The sequence below is a fragment of the Chanodichthys erythropterus genome, chromosome 3 (genome assembly GCF_024489055.1).
Source record: "Chanodichthys erythropterus isolate Z2021 chromosome 3, ASM2448905v1, whole genome shotgun sequence".
Taxonomy (NCBI): Eukaryota; Metazoa; Chordata; class Actinopteri; order Cypriniformes; family Xenocyprididae; genus Chanodichthys; species Chanodichthys erythropterus.
The window spans coordinates 72,820,562-72,838,087 of record NC_090223.1 but is presented as its reverse complement, the minus strand read 5'-3'; the positions used below and the strand labels follow the sequence as shown (position 1 = coordinate 72,838,087).

At 40.0% G+C, this 17,526-nt stretch overlaps 2 protein-coding genes across 2 annotated transcripts in view; one reads left to right on the top strand and one right to left on the bottom strand.

Moving 5' to 3' along the window:
• The window catches only part of LOC137006398 (zinc finger protein 271-like), a 103,494-nt gene that overhangs the window by 64,605 nt on the left and 21,363 nt on the right, over positions 1 to 17,526 (bottom strand). The window lies entirely within an intron of this gene.
• The window catches only part of LOC137006263 (oocyte zinc finger protein XlCOF6-like), a 165,444-nt gene continuing 164,227 nt past the window's right edge, over positions 16,310 to 17,526 (top strand). Inside the window, exon 1 of the mRNA XM_067366900.1 lies at positions 16,310 to 16,343. The gene's annotated coding sequence lies outside the window, so the exon portion shown is untranslated. The remainder of the gene's footprint in view (positions 16,344 to 17,526) is intronic.

Below are 17,526 nucleotides of genomic sequence, written 5' to 3'. Positions count from 1 at the left end.
TGGTAATGACACATAAAGGAGAGAGATGTTTAAAGCCTGAGTTCTTCTAGAAGAATGGTGTGAGGTTGGGTTCGGCGGTTTGTACAACCAATGGAAGATTAGATTGTTCTGGAATATGTTGTAAAATTAAGTTTTTTTGCAATTCTGCTTTGATACCATCAATGCATAAATCACATACTTCAGCTTTAACATTGGGAAAAAAGAGTTTATGTTGGCGGTGGAAACAGTATAGACAGTATTGTCGTGTTTATGATTGTTAGTGCTCATTTTATACTTATAATCTTTGTTTTCTTCTTTTTACAAAAAGTTATGGCTACCTCAATGCAGTCTTGATTCAGACGGGATGTGCACAGATGTGTTGCTCCTGCCTGATGCAGTTCCTCCTGCACTTTCAGGACACAAGGAGGAACTGTTCCAGATCTGCATGATGTTGAATAGAGGTATAATAGTAAAAGTCTATAATATCTTATAGAATTGTAATAGCTTTTAATGGATAGAAAAAAAAATCCCACTACAATCTAACCTGAATTTCCAGTCAGATGCCCACTGAATGCACTCCCTGAGGTGTCGCACAAACTCTAAAGATCCACTCGGTGAATTTACTGAGGTAAACGCTGGCACATTCTTTTTCACTGCAGTTTTAAATCAGAAAATACTTAGCAACAGTGTAGACTTATGAATTTGTACACCGCATCTTAAAGGTGTAGTTAGTAGATTTTGAAAAACACGGTTGGACTTTGTCACACTCTTCATTGCTCTGCCACCAAAACTTAAACTCCAGTTCTAACCCCTCTGCTCTGAGTCGGTCTCGAACACTGGCCGACCGCTGCTGGCAGGCAAGACGAGTGCACCATCAATGACGTTAAACATTGCATTCTCTACAGGTGGTCAGTGTGCTGTGGTTTACCTGCAAAACTCTCACTATCTGGCCACAGTTACACACGCAATACATGAGTGGATGTCTGTTTATCACAGCTGACGTGCAACCAAATGCTTCACAAAAAAAAAGGTGCAGATGAAGGAACGACAAGGAAGCACATTTGTACTGAAATAAATGATATGTTAACTGTAATAATTGGAGGCACATTTACATTCAGGCCATATTTCTTGAAGTTGTTCCGTTTTGATTTGAATAGATTTGAAAAATGATAGAGATGGCCTTCCCTCCAACACTGATAGTGTGAGCAGATTCGGTGCCGTCTTTCGTATTAAGAGAAGCACCAAGGGGTTTTAACGCCAGTATATTAGTTGCTGCCTGGTCACATTTTACCTGTAGATAAGAACCAAATCAGTTTTTTGTGTATCTGTAAGGAAACCGTGCTTTAATAAATAAATTACTTGCCATTAATCCTGCAGATTCTAGGTGTCCTGTTGCATCTTTTAGGAGAGAGGCGATTCGGTTTCCTGTCATGGATGTTCTTGAGAAAAAAACCTATGGCCTGCATGGAGACATAGTTTTACACAACATTAACATTGTCAAAGCCAGTGGCATAAGTTTAAACTGGGACTGTCTGTTTGACAAATGATAGATTTGGGTGAAAGATTCAGCTGGCAATTTTATTTTAACCGTTATTTTTGCAATTTGTTTAGGTAACACTATAAAAAAAAAAAAAAAAAATTATTTAATACCCGTTTCCATTTTTTTGCTATGCCATGGACCATGAAGACCATTGCCTGGCAAGCATGATGGCCATCAGGTGTAAGGCCTTCAATGGTGTCCATCTTCTTGTTATAGTCTGGATTGTCGTTGATGGCCATCTCATCAAAGACAAGAGAGCACATCATGTCCTTGTCCGTCATTGTGCCTGCCAGGTTTTTTTATCTGGTAAATAACCTTTTTGAGGAATCCAGGCTGAAAATTGGCAATATTTTACATTATTAGATACAATTTAGCCATACAAAAACTGTTATTTGCCGTTGTGTGACCTACTTTGATGAAAGAATCCCACATGTTTCATCACATGTTTATTTAGTGTCCAGGGAGATGGACGGGCAAATATTCTTCTGAGGTGGCGGTAGCACTTTGGGCTATGGTGGTAAAGCTGCTGCGCAATTTCTTTGAAATTATGGCTAAATCGCCCGCCACTTTTTTTGCCTTCCTCCGAGTTGCAGTTGAGTTTTACAGATTCCTTGCACTTCCTAGGTAGGTCCTCCAGGACTAGAGTGACTTTATGATTACTTGTATTTTTCAGGACCTGCAACTCCTTGAAATCAGGAAATATTTTGTTATATATTTATATATTTACTTGTTTTTGAGAGAGATGATTTTATTTCAGATATTTGTCTCCTTTTTCCAGGGCATTCTCCAGAGGCTTTATTCTCTGACAAAAGTTGAAATTAATGCATTATTAATTATCCCACCAATCCGGGTCACAGTGCTAGCAATACTAGAAACACTAAATGCAGGAAATACCAAGATAGTTACCTGAACTATGGTTTTACTTCATTTTCTGCAGCAAAGTCCTTGGTAACACATGCATGAGGCCGTCCAAACTATGAGACATTTTCAGACAACTCATCCCCAATACTGCAACAAGCCCAGGGCATTTTTTGAGCACAAGGCAAAAGAATTGACACACTCCCAAAATGAGATGAGGGAAGACACAGCTACTGACAAGAAACTTTTAAAAATATCATACACAGTTGCTGAAAAAAAAATTAAAAAAAAAATCGCCAAAAGCAAAGAAAGGACATACAATTGCAGAAACTTTGATTTTGCCATGTGTAACAGAGATTGTCAAGGAATTATTTTGAGAGGATAAGTCAAAACAATTGGCTAAGATACCATTATCAAATAACACTGTCAAACGTCGCATCGAAACAATGTCAGAAGACGTGAGGGGTTAGCTTTCTGAGTGACTTCGTTGTAATAACTTTGCATCTTCAAATAGATGAGTCTACCAACGTGTCATGAATGGGAAAACGAGATAAAATACGATTTTTTGTTTTGTAAAGAGCTCCGTACCACGACGACGGCAAACAATATTTTGAAACTTTGGATAATTTCATGAGATCAGATGAGATAAACTGGAGCGACTGTATTGGGATCTATACTGATGGAGCTGCCGCGATGACTGGCAGGCAGTCTGGAGTAGTTCAGCGTATCAGAGAGGTTGCTCTTCTTTCCGTTTCAACGCACTGCTTTCTGCACAGAGGCGCTTGCTACAACAGAAATAGAACCCAGTCTACATGGAGTTTTAGATGTGGCCGTAAAAAACGTGAACTTTGTGAAAGGCAGAGCCACCAACTCCTGGATATTCACTGCTCTCTGTGAAGAGGTAGGCGCTGATTACCATACCCTGCTGATGCACACTGACGTGAGGTGGCTATCCGAGGGAGGAGATGCGTGACTTTCTTGCAAACAAGAGACCAGAGCTTGCAGAGTTTTTGGACGATGACAAATGGCTCGCTCAACTCAGCTACCTTTCAGACATATTTGGTGAAATGAACAAGCTTGCCTTCTCCATTATGTTTTTTTGGTTAAAGTTGCAGGCTTGCCTTCCAGTGGCTTTGGCTGTACCCATACTGGCATGGTAAGGCCAGTTGTACATTTCCAGGATGCACCAAATTTGATTTCTACATATTGGAAGAACCTGCCAAAAATGCAGACTGCGTTTTGGTTAATGTGGAAGTTTCTGGCCAAATAGACCATTCAAAAGGCCTTACATTTCAAAGACGCACTAGCAGTGAAAAGGAAGCGTTAAAGGTGAAGCTGAGAGAATTCACACCTATGCACCTTCACATCAAAAAACTTGCTGCTGGAGATGAACAAAAATGAATGGAGGGAAACACAAATAAGGTTCCTCCACTCACAGTACTGCAAAAAATCTCAAGTGAGAGCAATCTTGAAAACAGAATGGACACAAATCCACTTCTAGATTCAGAAAGAGGAAGACTTGAACCAACACTTCAGTCCTCTGCAGCATCAGTATGGACAGTCTGAGGCAATTTCCCCTTTTATAATCCTCAACTGATCAACTCCAAATACTGAGAGACTTGAAGAAGAAAAATACTCTTCTTCTGTACCTCGATTCAACAGATATTGTTGTGGCCAAACCTGAAGATTGCAAAAGTGTACTCTATTATGCAGATGTCCTGTTACATCAACCACAGGAACAACAGTTGTCAGAGACGCTCTCATCTGATCAGAGCACACCTTCTATCCAGCACTGACTAACCTGTTTTTCCTTTAAAATGTTTAAATAACACCTCTAGCCTCAAAAAGTTGAGACAGATTTCAGCTGGGCAATGATTCATGGAATATGTTCATGATTTCCTCCAGAATGACACACACATGTACCTGTCTCACATGACACACTGCGTAATATCAGCAGAAACAAAGGGACGAATCAGAAGAGGACTAAACTCTGATCTGCTCAGAGGTATTTAACTTCTACAAAAATATTTGTTAATATTTTACAAACATAAATAGTGATGAAAGAAAAAGTGTTAAATGTCACTTATGTATATTAGTAATTTTGTAGAGTGTGGTCAAAATTACAGTTTCCAAATTGCAGGGGGGTAAAAATGGCATTACACTGTATATTACAGTGGTCAAAACCCAAATGTGGGTCACTTTGCATACAGCTGATACTTTATATGTTTAAAGGGGAATATCTGAACAGCATATAATGTTTCATCATAATTTATTCAATTTCTGACGTGTGAGCCTCACAATACACGCATGTGGTGCGGACATTTAAATCTTTGTTACAGCCACTGCTATAACACAAAAGAGGGATGACACAACGGCTCGATCAAAAAGGGGAATTTATTAATAAAACGGAATATAACAACAAGTGGGAGAAATTAGACAGGAAAAATAAAAGGGATAAACACAAAAGAGAGCGCAGCTCCGACTCGGGACGGCCGCTCAAGTTCCGCCGCCGAAGTGTGGGAACTTGACTTCCTTTAAGCTTGCGTAAATAGTCCACAGGTGTAGAGGATCTGCTAAATCAGAACAATGGTAAATCACGCTTTTCCTGCCCCTAGAGGGCAGGCAAATACATAAATATACATGCATGTAACAATCTTTAAATATAATATTTAAATATTTCTCGTTTATTTAAAAACCCCTAACTTGTCATGAACTTTCTCATTTGGGTAAACTAGATGTTTTTATTATTAAAATGTTGCATGAATCTTTGTTGATGAAAGATAAGGTTTTTGCATTGAAGTTTTGAACATGCATCGCTGAATAAAACTTTGGACTGACTGTCTATAGGATGTAAACAGTGTAGAAGAATGACAGGGAGAGGAGAAACAAAAGGTTAAAGTGAAGGAGGCAGTTCAGTCATTGTGAGGGAAACCTTGTGTGGCCACAACAATATTCAACCGCTTTCTTAAAACTGAAATTATCATTGAGAGAGATGCTGATCACTCACTCATGGCCTGATTACTGCAGGCTCCTCCCACTCGTCCTCCTCTACCAATCAGAATGCTGGAAGACTCATTGATCACAGCTGCACTGGAGTACAGGAGCTTTGAAAAGCTCTCGTGGTGAATCAGTGTCTGTTTGACGCTCGCTCAGATCTCTCTCTCATTTTCCTCCCTGCGGTATGGTAATATAATGTTTCCTCCTTTCAGCTCCAGTCTCTTCTGGGCTGGTTGTTCTTTTGGCTTTTATCAGTTTGGGCCTCTATGTTGGGCTCATTATGGGGGAACCTTTTGACAAAACCATTTTCAGTCTCTTACTCATTTGCTCATGATTTTCTGTCTAGCTGACAATCTCCATGAAGAAAAGTTTGCCCTCAGACCATTTCAAACCAGAAGAAAAGAAGTGGATATTTTTCAGCATTGATGATGTTGCAGTATAAGATGGTTGTGTTGGTCAGTGAATCCTGAAAACAGACACCGTATGGCGGTTTCCACACTTCATGAAGCAGCACAGCCATTTTCAGCTGTGAGGAGAAGAAAGGTTTAATCTCAGCAGGATTTCTGAAGATCAGTGTTTGTTTGAAATGAACTCAAGATATAATATAGCTGCGAGCAGCGATGGCGGGCCCAAGCCCGGTGGCACCGCCACCCCGGTGGCTTCAGGGCAACTGTGCACAGCGGGCAATAGGCACTTAAAACACTTAAACATCAAAGGACTATGTCAAATTCACTCCACATTTACTGCACTACAAGGTGCCGCTATAGACCCCTTCCTCCCTGCCCATTTTCAAAGAATTACATGTGCCAAGTTTTAACATTATTCTGATGAATTTTGAAGCAAATCAGGTAAAAATAAGAGGGTGATCTCAATGTATGCTGAAAGTGACACATTTTCTGCTTCCAGTTGGTGGCGCTATGACTTTGAATCACAATAGTCAAATCCATGTGATCAGCCTTGTACAACGAAGACTAAGCCAAAGTTTCATCAAAATCAATTAAAGTATGCAGAAGTTATAACACTTTGTTTCCCTTTTCTTGCCATAAATTCGTTGCCTCGCCACGGCCAAACCGTTTGAGATATCCAAAATCCGTTTGCAATTAAACAACTTCAATGTGTTAGCAACAAGTTAAAAAAAGCTTGGTGTAAATTGGATAAACCCTGTAGGAGTAGTAGTATAAAATTCATAGCCTGTTTTTTCAAAAAATTAACATTCAAACCAAAATAGCTGACTTCCTGTTGGTCGGAGCTAATGAATGTAAATTAGAAAATTGTCCGGCTTGATGAGAATAATATGTGTACCGAGTTTGGTGACTGTAGGAAAAACTAACCCCCACTTTTGTCAAAAGGTGGCGCTACTGAGCCCCTCCACCACGCCCATTTCTATGGCTTTGTCCATGTCTACTGGTTGACAATATTGATGTGTGTGTCGAGTTTCATGCAATTTGAAGCATGTTAAGAGCCTCAAAAACACTCAAGAATATTATTACAGTTTGACCTGTTGCCATGGCAACAATATTTCAAATATCAAAAATCCTGTCATAGGTCTACATCTGCTGTGTATTGACATTACACTGATGAAGTTTGAAGCAAATCAGGTAAAAATAAGAGGGTGATCTCAAAGCATTTTAAAAGTGATACACTTCTTGCTGCCATTTGGTGGCGCTATAACTTTGACTCACAATAGTTACATCCATGTGATCAGACTACTACAACCAACACACTCCTGAAGTTTCATAAACATCAATCAATGTATGCAGAAGTTATAACACATTTCCTGTTTCCCTTTTCTCGCCATAAATTCGTTGCCTCGCCACGGCCAAACCGTTTGAGATATCCAAAATCCGTTTGCAATTAAACAACTTCAATGTGTTCGCAACAAGTTAAAAAAAGCTTGGTGTAAATTGGATAAACCCTGTAGGAGTAGTAGTATAAAATTCATAGCCTGTTTTTTCAAAAAATTAACATTCAAACCAAAATAGCTGACTTCCTGTTGGTCGGAGCTAATGAATGTAAATTAGAAAATTGTCCGGCTTGATGAGAATAATATGTGTACCGAGTTTGGTGATTGAAGGAAAAACTAACCCCCCCACTTTTGTCAAAAGGTGGCGCTACTGAGCCCCTCCACCACGCCCATTTCTATGGCTTTGTCCATGTCTACTGGTTGATAATATTGATGTGTGTGTCGAGTTTCATGCAATTTGAAGCATGTTAAGAGCCTCAAAAACACTCAAGAATATTATTACAGTTTGACCTGTTGCCATGGCAACAATATTTCAAATATCAAAAATCCTGTCATAGGTCTACATCTGCTGTGTATTGACATTACACTGATGAAGTTTGAAGCAAATCAGGTAAAAATAAGAGGGTGATCTCAAAACATTTCAAAAAGTGATACACTTCCTGCTGCCAGTTGGTGGCGCTATAACTTTGACTCACAATAGTCACATCCATGTGATCAGACTCCTATAACGAACACACTCGTGAAGTTTCATAAAGATCAATATATGTATTAAGACGTTATAACACATTTCCTGTTTCCTTTTTCTCGCCATAAATTTGTTGCCTCGCCACGGCCAAACCGTTCGAGATATCAAAAATCCCCTGGCAATTTTTAATCATCAGTGTCTTGACTTCATGCTGACCGAGTTTGGTGGCGATCGGATTAATCGTCTAGGAGGAGTATATCAAATTCCAGAGCATGCGTTTTTCAAACAACCCTTAATAGCTGACTTCCTGTTGGCGTGGCGATTAACTTAGAGCGCGAAAGTTGTTCGGCCCGATGAGGTCTATATGTGTACCGAGTTTCATACTAATACGTGCAAGCATGTTTAATATATGGACCAAATTTTCAGACTTTTTTTTCAGTCCTAATGGCCGCGGATTCCAATGTGTGTGCCAATTTTCAAGAGTTTTTGAGCATGTTAAGGCCCCCAAAAAGCCCCGGAAGACGGAAAAAAAATAAAATAAAAAAAAATAATAAATATAGCTGCGAGCAGCGATGGCGGGCCCAAGCCCGGTGGCACCGCCACCCCGGTGGCTTCAGGGCAACTGTGCACAGCGGGCAATAGGCACTTAAAACGGTTAAACATCAAAGGACTATGTCAAATTCACTCCACATTTACTGCACTACAAGGTGCCGTTATAGAGCCCCTCCTCCCTGCCCATTTTCAAAGGATTACATGTGCCAAGTTTTAACATTATTCTGATGAATTTTGAAGCAAATCAGGTAAAAATAAGAGGGTGATCTCAATGTATGCTGAAAGTGACACATTTTCTGCTTCCAGTTGGTGGCGCTATGACTTTGAATCACAATAGTCAAATCCATGTGATCAGCCTTGTACAACGAAGACTAAGCCAAAGTTTCATCAAAATCAATTAATGTATGCAGAAGTTATAACACTTTGTTTCCCTTTTCTTGCCATAAATTCGTTGCCTCGCCACGGCCAAACCGTTTGAGATATCCAAAATCCGTTTGCAATTAAACAACTTCAATGTGTTAGCAACAAGTTAAAAAAGCTTGGTGTAAATTGGATAAACCCTGTAGGAGTAGTAGTATAAAATTCATAGCCTGTTTTTTCAAAAAATTAACATTCAAACCAAAATAGCTGACTTCCTGTTGGTCGGAGCTAATGAATGTAAATTAGAAAATTGTCCGGCTTGATGAGAATAATATGTGTACCGAGTTTGGTGACTGTAGGAAAAACTAACCCCCACTTTTGTCAAAAGGTGGCGCTACTGAGCCCCTCCACCACGCCCATTTCTATGGCTTTGTCCATGTCTACTGGTTGACAATATTGATGTGTGTGTCGAGTTTCATGCAATTTGAAGCATGTTAAGAGCCTCAAAAACACTCAAGAATATTATTACAGTTTGACCTGTTGCCATGGCAACAATATTTCAAATATCAAAAATCCTGTCATAGGTCTACATCTGCTGTGTATTGACATTACACTGATGAAGTTTGAAGCAAATCAGGTAAAAATAAGAGGGTGATCTCAAAGCATTTTAAAAGTGATACACTTCTTGCTGCCATTTGGTGGCGCTATAACTTTGACTCACAATAGTTACATCCATGTGATCAGACTACTACAACCAACACACTCCTGAAGTTTCATAAACATCAATCAATGTATGCAGAAGTTATAACACATTTCCTGTTTCCCTTTTCTCGCCATAAATTCGTTGCCTCGCCACGGCCAAACCGTTTGAGATATCCAAAATCCGTTTGCAATTAAACAACTTCAATGTGTTCGCAACAAGTTAAAAAAAGCTTGGTGTAAATTGGATAAACCCTGTAGGAGTAGTAGTATAAAATTCATAGCCTGTTTTTTCAAAAAATTAACATTCAAACCAAAATAGCTGACTTCCTGTTGGTCGGAGCTAATGAATGTAAATTAGAAAATTGTCCGGCTTGATGAGAATAATATGTGTACCGAGTTTGGTGACTGTAGGAAAAACTAACCCCCCCACTTTTGTCAAAAGGTGGCGCTACTGAGCCCCTCCACCACGCCCATTTCTATGGCTTTGTCCATGTGTACTGATTGACAATATTGATGTGTGTGTCGAGTTTCATGCAATTTGAAGCATGTTAAGAGCCTCAAAAACACTCAAGAATATTATTACAGTTTGACCTGTTGCCATGGCAACAATATTTCAAATATCAAAAATCCTGTCATAGGTCTACATCTGCTGTGTATTGACATTACACTGATGAAGTTTGAAGCAAATCAGGTAAAAATAAGAGGGTGATCTCAAAACATTTCAAAAAGTGATACACTTCCTGCTGCCAGTTGGTGGCGCTATAACTTTGACTCACAATAGTCACATCCATGTGATCAGACTCCTATAACGAACACACTCGTGAAGTTTCATAAAGATCAATATATGTATTAAGACGTTATAACACATTTCCTGTTTCCTTTTTCTCGCCATAAATTCGTTGCCTCGCCACGGCCAAACCGTTCGAGATATCAAAAATCCCCTGGCAATTTTTAATCATCAGTGTCTTGACTTCATGCTGACCGAGTTTGGTGGCGATCGGATTAATCGTCTAGGAGGAGTATATCAAATTCCAGAGCATGCGTTTTTCAAACAACCCTTAATAGCTGACTTCCTGTTGGCGTGGCGATTAACTTAGAGCGCGAAAGTTGTTCGGACCGATGAGGTCTATATGTGTACTGAGTTTCATACTAATACGTGCAAGCATGTTTAATATATGGACCAAATTTTCAGACTTTTTTCAAGGGGGCGCTGTCGAGCCCCCCTGCCACGCCCGGGTACCAGCCTCTCCGGCGTCCTAATGGCCGCGGATTCCAATGTGTGTGCCAATTTTCAAGAGTTTTTGAGCATGTTAAGGCCCCCAAAAAGCCCCGGAAGACGAAAAAAAAAAAAAAAAAAAAATAAAAAAAAAAAATATATTGATGCGAGCAGCGATGGCGGGCCCAAGCCCGGTGGCACCGCCACCCCGGTGGCTTCAGGGCAACTGCGCACAGCGGGCAATAGGCACTTAAAACGGTTAAACATCAAAGGGCTATGTCAAATTCACTCCACATTTACTGCACTACAAGGTGCCGCTATAGAGCCCTTCCTCCCTGCCCATTTTCAAAGGATTACATGTGCCAAGTTTTAACATTATTCTGATGAATTTTGAAGCAAATCAGGTAAAAATAAGAGGGTGATCTCAATGTATGCTGAAAGTGACACATTTTCTGCTTCCAGTTGGTGGCGCTATGACTTTGAATCACAATAGTCAAATCCATGTGATCAGCCTTGTACAACGAAGACTAAGCCAAAGTTTCATCAAAATCAATTAATGTATGCAGAAGTTATAACACTTTGTTTCCGTTTTCTTGCCATAAATTTGTTGCCTCGCCACGGCCAAACCGTTTGAGATATCCAAAATCCGTTTGCAATTAAACAACTTCAATGTGTTAGCAACAAGTTAAAAAAAGCTTGGTGTAAATTGGATAAACCCTGTAGGAGTAGTAGTATAAAATTCATAGCCTGTTTTTTCAAAAAATTAACATTCAAACCAAAATAGCTGACTTCCTGTTGGTCGGAGCTAATGAATGTAAATTAGAAAATTGTCCGGCTTGATGAGAATAATATGTGTACCGAGTTTGGTGACTGTAGGAAAAACTAACCCCCACTTTTGTCAAAAGGTGGCGCTACTGAGCCCCTCCACCACGCCCATTTCTATGGCTTTGTCCATGTCTACTGGTTGACAATATTGATGTGTGTGTCGAGTTTCATGCAATTTGAAGCATGTTAAGAGCCTCAAAAACACTCAAGAATATTATTACAGTTTGACCTGTTGCCATGGCAACAATATTTCAAATATCAAAAATCCTGTCATAGGTCTACATCTGCTGTGTATTGACATTACACTGATGAAGTTTGAAGCAAATCAGGTAAAAATAAGAGGGTGATCTCAAAGCATTTTAAAAGTGATACACTTCTTGCTGCCATTTGGTGGCGCTATAACTTTGAATCACAATAGTTACATCCATGTGATCAGACTACTACAACCAACACACTCCTGAAGTTTCATAAACATCAATCAATGTATGCAGAAGTTATAACACATTTCCTGTTTCCCTTTTCTCGCCATAAATTCGTTGCCTCGCCACGGCCAAACCGTTTGAGATATCCAAAATCCGTTTGCAATTAAACAACTTCAATGTGTTCGCAACAAGTTAAAAAAAGCTTGGTGTAAATTGGAATAACCCTGTAGGAGTAGTAGTATAAAATTCATAGCCTGTTTTTTCAAAAAATTAACATTCAAACCAAAATAGCTGACTTCCTGTTGGTCGGAGCTAATGAATGTAAATTAGAAAATTGTCCGGCTTGATGAGAACAATATGTGTACCGAGTTTGGTGACTGTAGGAAAAACTAACCCCCCCACTTTTGTCAAAAGGTGGCGCTACTGAGCCCCTCCACCACGCCCATTTCTATGGCTTTGTCCATGTCTACTGGTTGACAATATTGATGTGTGTGTCGAGTTTCATGCAATTTGAAGCATGTTAAGAGCCTCAAAAACACTCAAGAATATTATTACAGTTTGACCTGTTGCCATGGCAACAATATTTCAAATATCAAAAATCCTGTCATAGGTCTACATCTGCTGTGTATTGACATTACACTGATGAAGTTTGAAGCAAATCAGGTAAAAATAAGAGGGTGATCTCAAAACATTTCAAAAAGTGATACACTTCCTGCTGCCAGTTGGTGGCGCTATAACTTTGACTCACAATAGTCACATCCATGTGATCAGACTCCTATAACGAACACACTCGTGAAGTTTCATAAAGATCAATATATGTATTAAGACGTTATAACACATTTCCTGTTTCCTTTTTCTCGCCATAAATTCGTTGCCTCGCCACGGCCAAACCGTTCGAGATATCAAAAATCCCCTGGCAATTTTTAATCATCAGTGTCTTGACTTCATGCTGACCGAGTTCGGTGGCGATCGGATTAATCGTCTAGGAGGAGTATATCAAATTCCAGAGCATGCGTTTTTCAAACAACCCTTAATAGCTGACTTCCTGTTGGCGTGGCGATTAACTTAGAGCGCGAAAGTTGTTCGGCCCGATGAGGTCTATATGTGTACCGAGTTTCATACTAATACGTGCAAGCGTGTTTAATATATGGACCAAATTTTCAGACTTTTTTCAAGGGGGCGCTGTCGAGCCCCCCTGCCACGCCCGGGTACCAGCCTCTCCGGCGTCCTAATGGCCGCGGATTCCAATGTGTGTGCCAATTTTCAAGAGTTTTTGAGCATGTTAAGGCCCCCAAAAAGCCCCGGAAGACGAAAAAAATAAAAAAAAAATAAAATAAAATAATAATAATCCTTAGAAGAACAAGAGGGCCCTGCGCGAATTTTCGCTTGGGCCCTAATAATAATAATCCTTAGAAGAACAAGAGGGCCCTGCGCGAATTTTCGCTTGGGCCCTAATAATCCTTAGAAGAACAAGAGGGCCCTGCGCGAATTTTCGCTTGGGCCCTAAATAATAATCCTTAGAAGAACAAGAGGGCCCTGCGCGAATTTTCGCTTGGGCCCTAATAATCCACAATGGGCTTCACTCCAGGTTCAGTACACACAATCCACAAAGGGCTTCACTCCAGTACTGTTGTCGTATCTCAGTCAGCAGTTCCACTGTCTCTCACACACTCCTGCTTCTCACAGCGTTTTATCCTGTCACCGTGCCAATCACTGGAATGAGAAACAGGTGTTTGTGATTTACATTTAACCCACTCAATCACCATGCATACAAAGTTTTTGGATTCCTTATGCAGACAGATATCAGTTAAGTAAAATAAGAATGTTATACATTTTATTTTATAAAAATAAAAGGTATAACATCGTCTCTTGCCTTATGCACCATTTTCCTCCTCCATTTTCTCTCAAATAAGCAAGGAGTAAGCACCTTTGGCAATAGAAATAATTGTAAATGAGCATAAGCCCTGTACGGTCCGCCATGCTGGTTTGTTTACGCTCAGGCAGTTTGGCGTGACTTGCCTTGAACACTACAAAGTTGTGCTGTTAATGCTAACGCTTCGCCCCCTCTGTTTTTTTGAATGGATGTCAATGGATATATCTTCTATTACTTTTTGAATAGTAAAGCACTTTTCAATTAATTTAATTAATTTGAGTATATTTAGGTTTATATTGGGCCCGGTTCTTACCGTAGTGATGAACAGGAATTGTAGTTTGCAAATTCCACCATCAATGTCAGCAATCTTCTAATAAGCTGATGATCTCAACCAGATTTGAAAAATAAAGCATACATACAAAATGTGCAGTGGTGGGTCCCTTTGGAACAGTTTGAAAACCACTGGTGTATTGAGTATAAGATCTATAGATGGGATGGGCAACTCTGGTCCTGGAGGGACACTATTCTGCAGAGTTTAGCTCCATCCCTGATCTAACACACCAGCAAAATTGAACCCAACCCCATTATTTAATCGTAAAGGCTGATTTATGCTTCTGCACCATAGGCTATGCATCTGTTTTCATTTATACTTCTGCGTCGGTGTCTGTGTTGACAAGGATGCAGACCACTAGTAGGCAGTGTCCGCGGTCATGTTGAGCATCAAAGCCAAAGAAGCAGCAGCTTGTCATGTCCTTTGTAAGAGAAGCTTACAAATAAAGGCAGCAGAGAAGCAGCAAATAGGTAACAACTTTTGTTGCAGTTTGACTGCATGTGTCCCCTGAAACAGAGTGTCTTATCATTCCTATAGAAGTTGAAAACACTCACTCTTCTCCTATTGCCCTGCACCAGTTTTTTGACCCGAGGGAGGGGTTCTAACAGACCAATCATAGCGCTTGTGGTCCGCGTAGAATTGACGCGTTGTTACATTTTCGAAGAGGTGCACGTCAGGCTACATCGTAAGCTACGTGTGGCACTCACAATCTACGCCATACCTATGGCGTACACACAACGCTGAAGTATAAATCAGTCTTTAGGAATGCTTGAAAATTACAGGCAGGTGTATTTGATTAAGGATGAAACTTAAGGGTGTTTTCACACCTATGGATCGTTTGTTTTGTTCCAAAACAGGGACTAAATTTGTTACAATGTTGCATTTTCTTGGTTTGGTTCGCTTTCACATGGCAACATTTCAAAGCGTACCAAAATGCGTTTAGGCAAGTCACATGCGAGTACAACTTTCCTTTCATTGGTCAGTTTTCTCTGCGTCATCCATCAAAATAATGATTGACAAGTTCGTTCCATGAGCTTATTGTGGCTTTATTTGTAAAGTCGAGACACACGCAAACACTATATGAATGTAGCCGTCTTTCCCGCTGTTAAATTATATACTACATTCATATCAATGCTGCGGCAAATTCAAACGCGCGCTTTTCTCTCTCTCTGCCTCTGGATTTCCCAGCACTGTCTAGTAGACGACCTGTTGTCAGTCTGTGTCGAGAGAGACCATATGAATTTTATAATGAAGCAGAGTGGGAATCAAGGCTTCATCGCATCAGCATTCGCGCACGGAGAAGTAAAATTACACAACAGGAGCTCGTTGGTTTTCAACTATGGTAAATAATGTGCTCACTCACAGAATCAGACACTATTGCTTTTTAAATCACATTTCCTGTTATGAATTATGATATTGTTTGATTTGTTGGTGCGTTAACTGGGTTGGATTGCTTTCACATCTTAAGCGAACCACTCCAGAGTTAGTTTGAAAGCGTACCGAGACCACCTCTTCAAGCAGGTCTCGGTACGCTTGTATGGTCCACTTTTGGTGCGCACCCGAGTGCGATTGCTGCTTTCACACCTGCCCTAACGAACTCTAGTACGATTCAACTGAGCTAAATGCGGCAGGTGTGAAGCACCATAACTCTGCAAAAGAGTGGTCCTCCAGTACTAAAGCTGCCCATCCCTGATAGGATAGGATAGGGTATAGATCAGTAGTGCCCGGCCCGCAGGCCATTTACGGCGCCCACTCTACCCGGCCTGCAAATTATCTAAAAAATAAAACATAATCCAGCCCACTAAATTATTATTAAGTGGCCATTCACATATCGCATGACATAAGTGGCCATGCCGCCTTCTCCTTTCTCTACTTCATCCTTCTTTCTAAAGCGTTTTCGCTCCCATGGCGTTTATTGTTGCTATGCAACCATTAGCTGCGCTCTCCATGATGACTAGCAAGTTTAAAGGTGCCCTAGAATCAAAAACTCAATTTAACTCGGCATAGTTGAATAACAAGAGTTCAGAACATGGAAATGACATACAGAGAGTCTCAAACACCATTGTTTCCTCCTCCTTATGTAAATCTCATTTGTTTAAAAGACCTCTGAAAAACATAGCACAGACTGTTACGCAACAGTCGGGATCATTAATATGTAGGCCCCTAATATTTGCATATGCCAGCCCATTGTTCAAGGCATTAGACAAGGGCAGCCAGTAATAACATCTGGATCTGTGCACAGCTGAATCATCAGACTAGGTAAGCAAGCAAGAACAATAGCGAAAAATGGCAGATGGAGCAATAATAACTGACATGATCCATGATATCATGATATTTTTACTGATGTTTGTAAATTGTCTTTCTAAATGTTTCGTTGGCATGTTGCTAATGTACTGTTAAATGTGGTTAAAGTTACCATAGCTTGTTACTGTATTCACGGAGACAAGTGAGCCATCGCTATTTTCATTTTTAAACACTTGCAGTCTGTATAATGCATATACACATCTTCATTCTTTATAAAACTCTCCAACCGTGTGTAATGTTAGCTTTAGCCACGGAGCACCATCAAACTCATTCAGAATCAAATGTAAACATCCAAATAAATACCATACTTATGTGATACGACGCATGCATGCAGTATGCATGACGAACATCTTGTAAAGATCCATTTGAGGGTTATATTAGCTGTGTGAACTTTGTAAATGCACCATATTATAGTTTAAAGCTCGGGGGGCAGGGAGCGCGCGATTTAAAGGGGCCACGCAGCCTGAATCGGTGCATAGTAAATGATGCCCTAAAATAAGCAGTTAAAAAATTAATTTAGAAAAAATCTTTGGGGTATTTTGAGCTGAAACTTCAGAGACACATTCAGGGGACACTATAGACTTATATTACATCTTGTAAAAACTGGTTCTAGGGCACCTTTAAGCAAAATAAAAATAGTTTTCTACTCCTTGCATTAACTCTACTAGTACTAGAAATATTTATATGGAGATAAGAAATAAAATCCCACTCTGCGCCTGGAAAAACAAGCTCGCCACATCGCAGGTGCTTTGCGACTGTGTCGGTTCTTTTATGAGCGTGATTGCCTACATTATAGTAAAAGCACTCACACAAGTCACGAACGTCGATTTAAACCACCAAAATGTGTCCGATGCTACCAATAAACGTTACAGATGCTCAAACGGCATCTAGGGCAAATGTGGTTCAGCTGTGTGAGCAGAAGTGCTGCAGGTGTCTGGCAAGAAATAGAATAGTGTACAAATGTATTCCGGGATTACATTTGTTCAGTACAGTGTTGTTCAGTGCAAGATTTTGAAGTTAATTAAGGGAAAATACTTTTAACTGTTAACCTAATACTGTATGTAACAATGATAGACAGTGCTGTTTAAATTTTTTTAAGTTTGGCAAAAATATTTTAGTAATGAAATTTGAAGTAAAT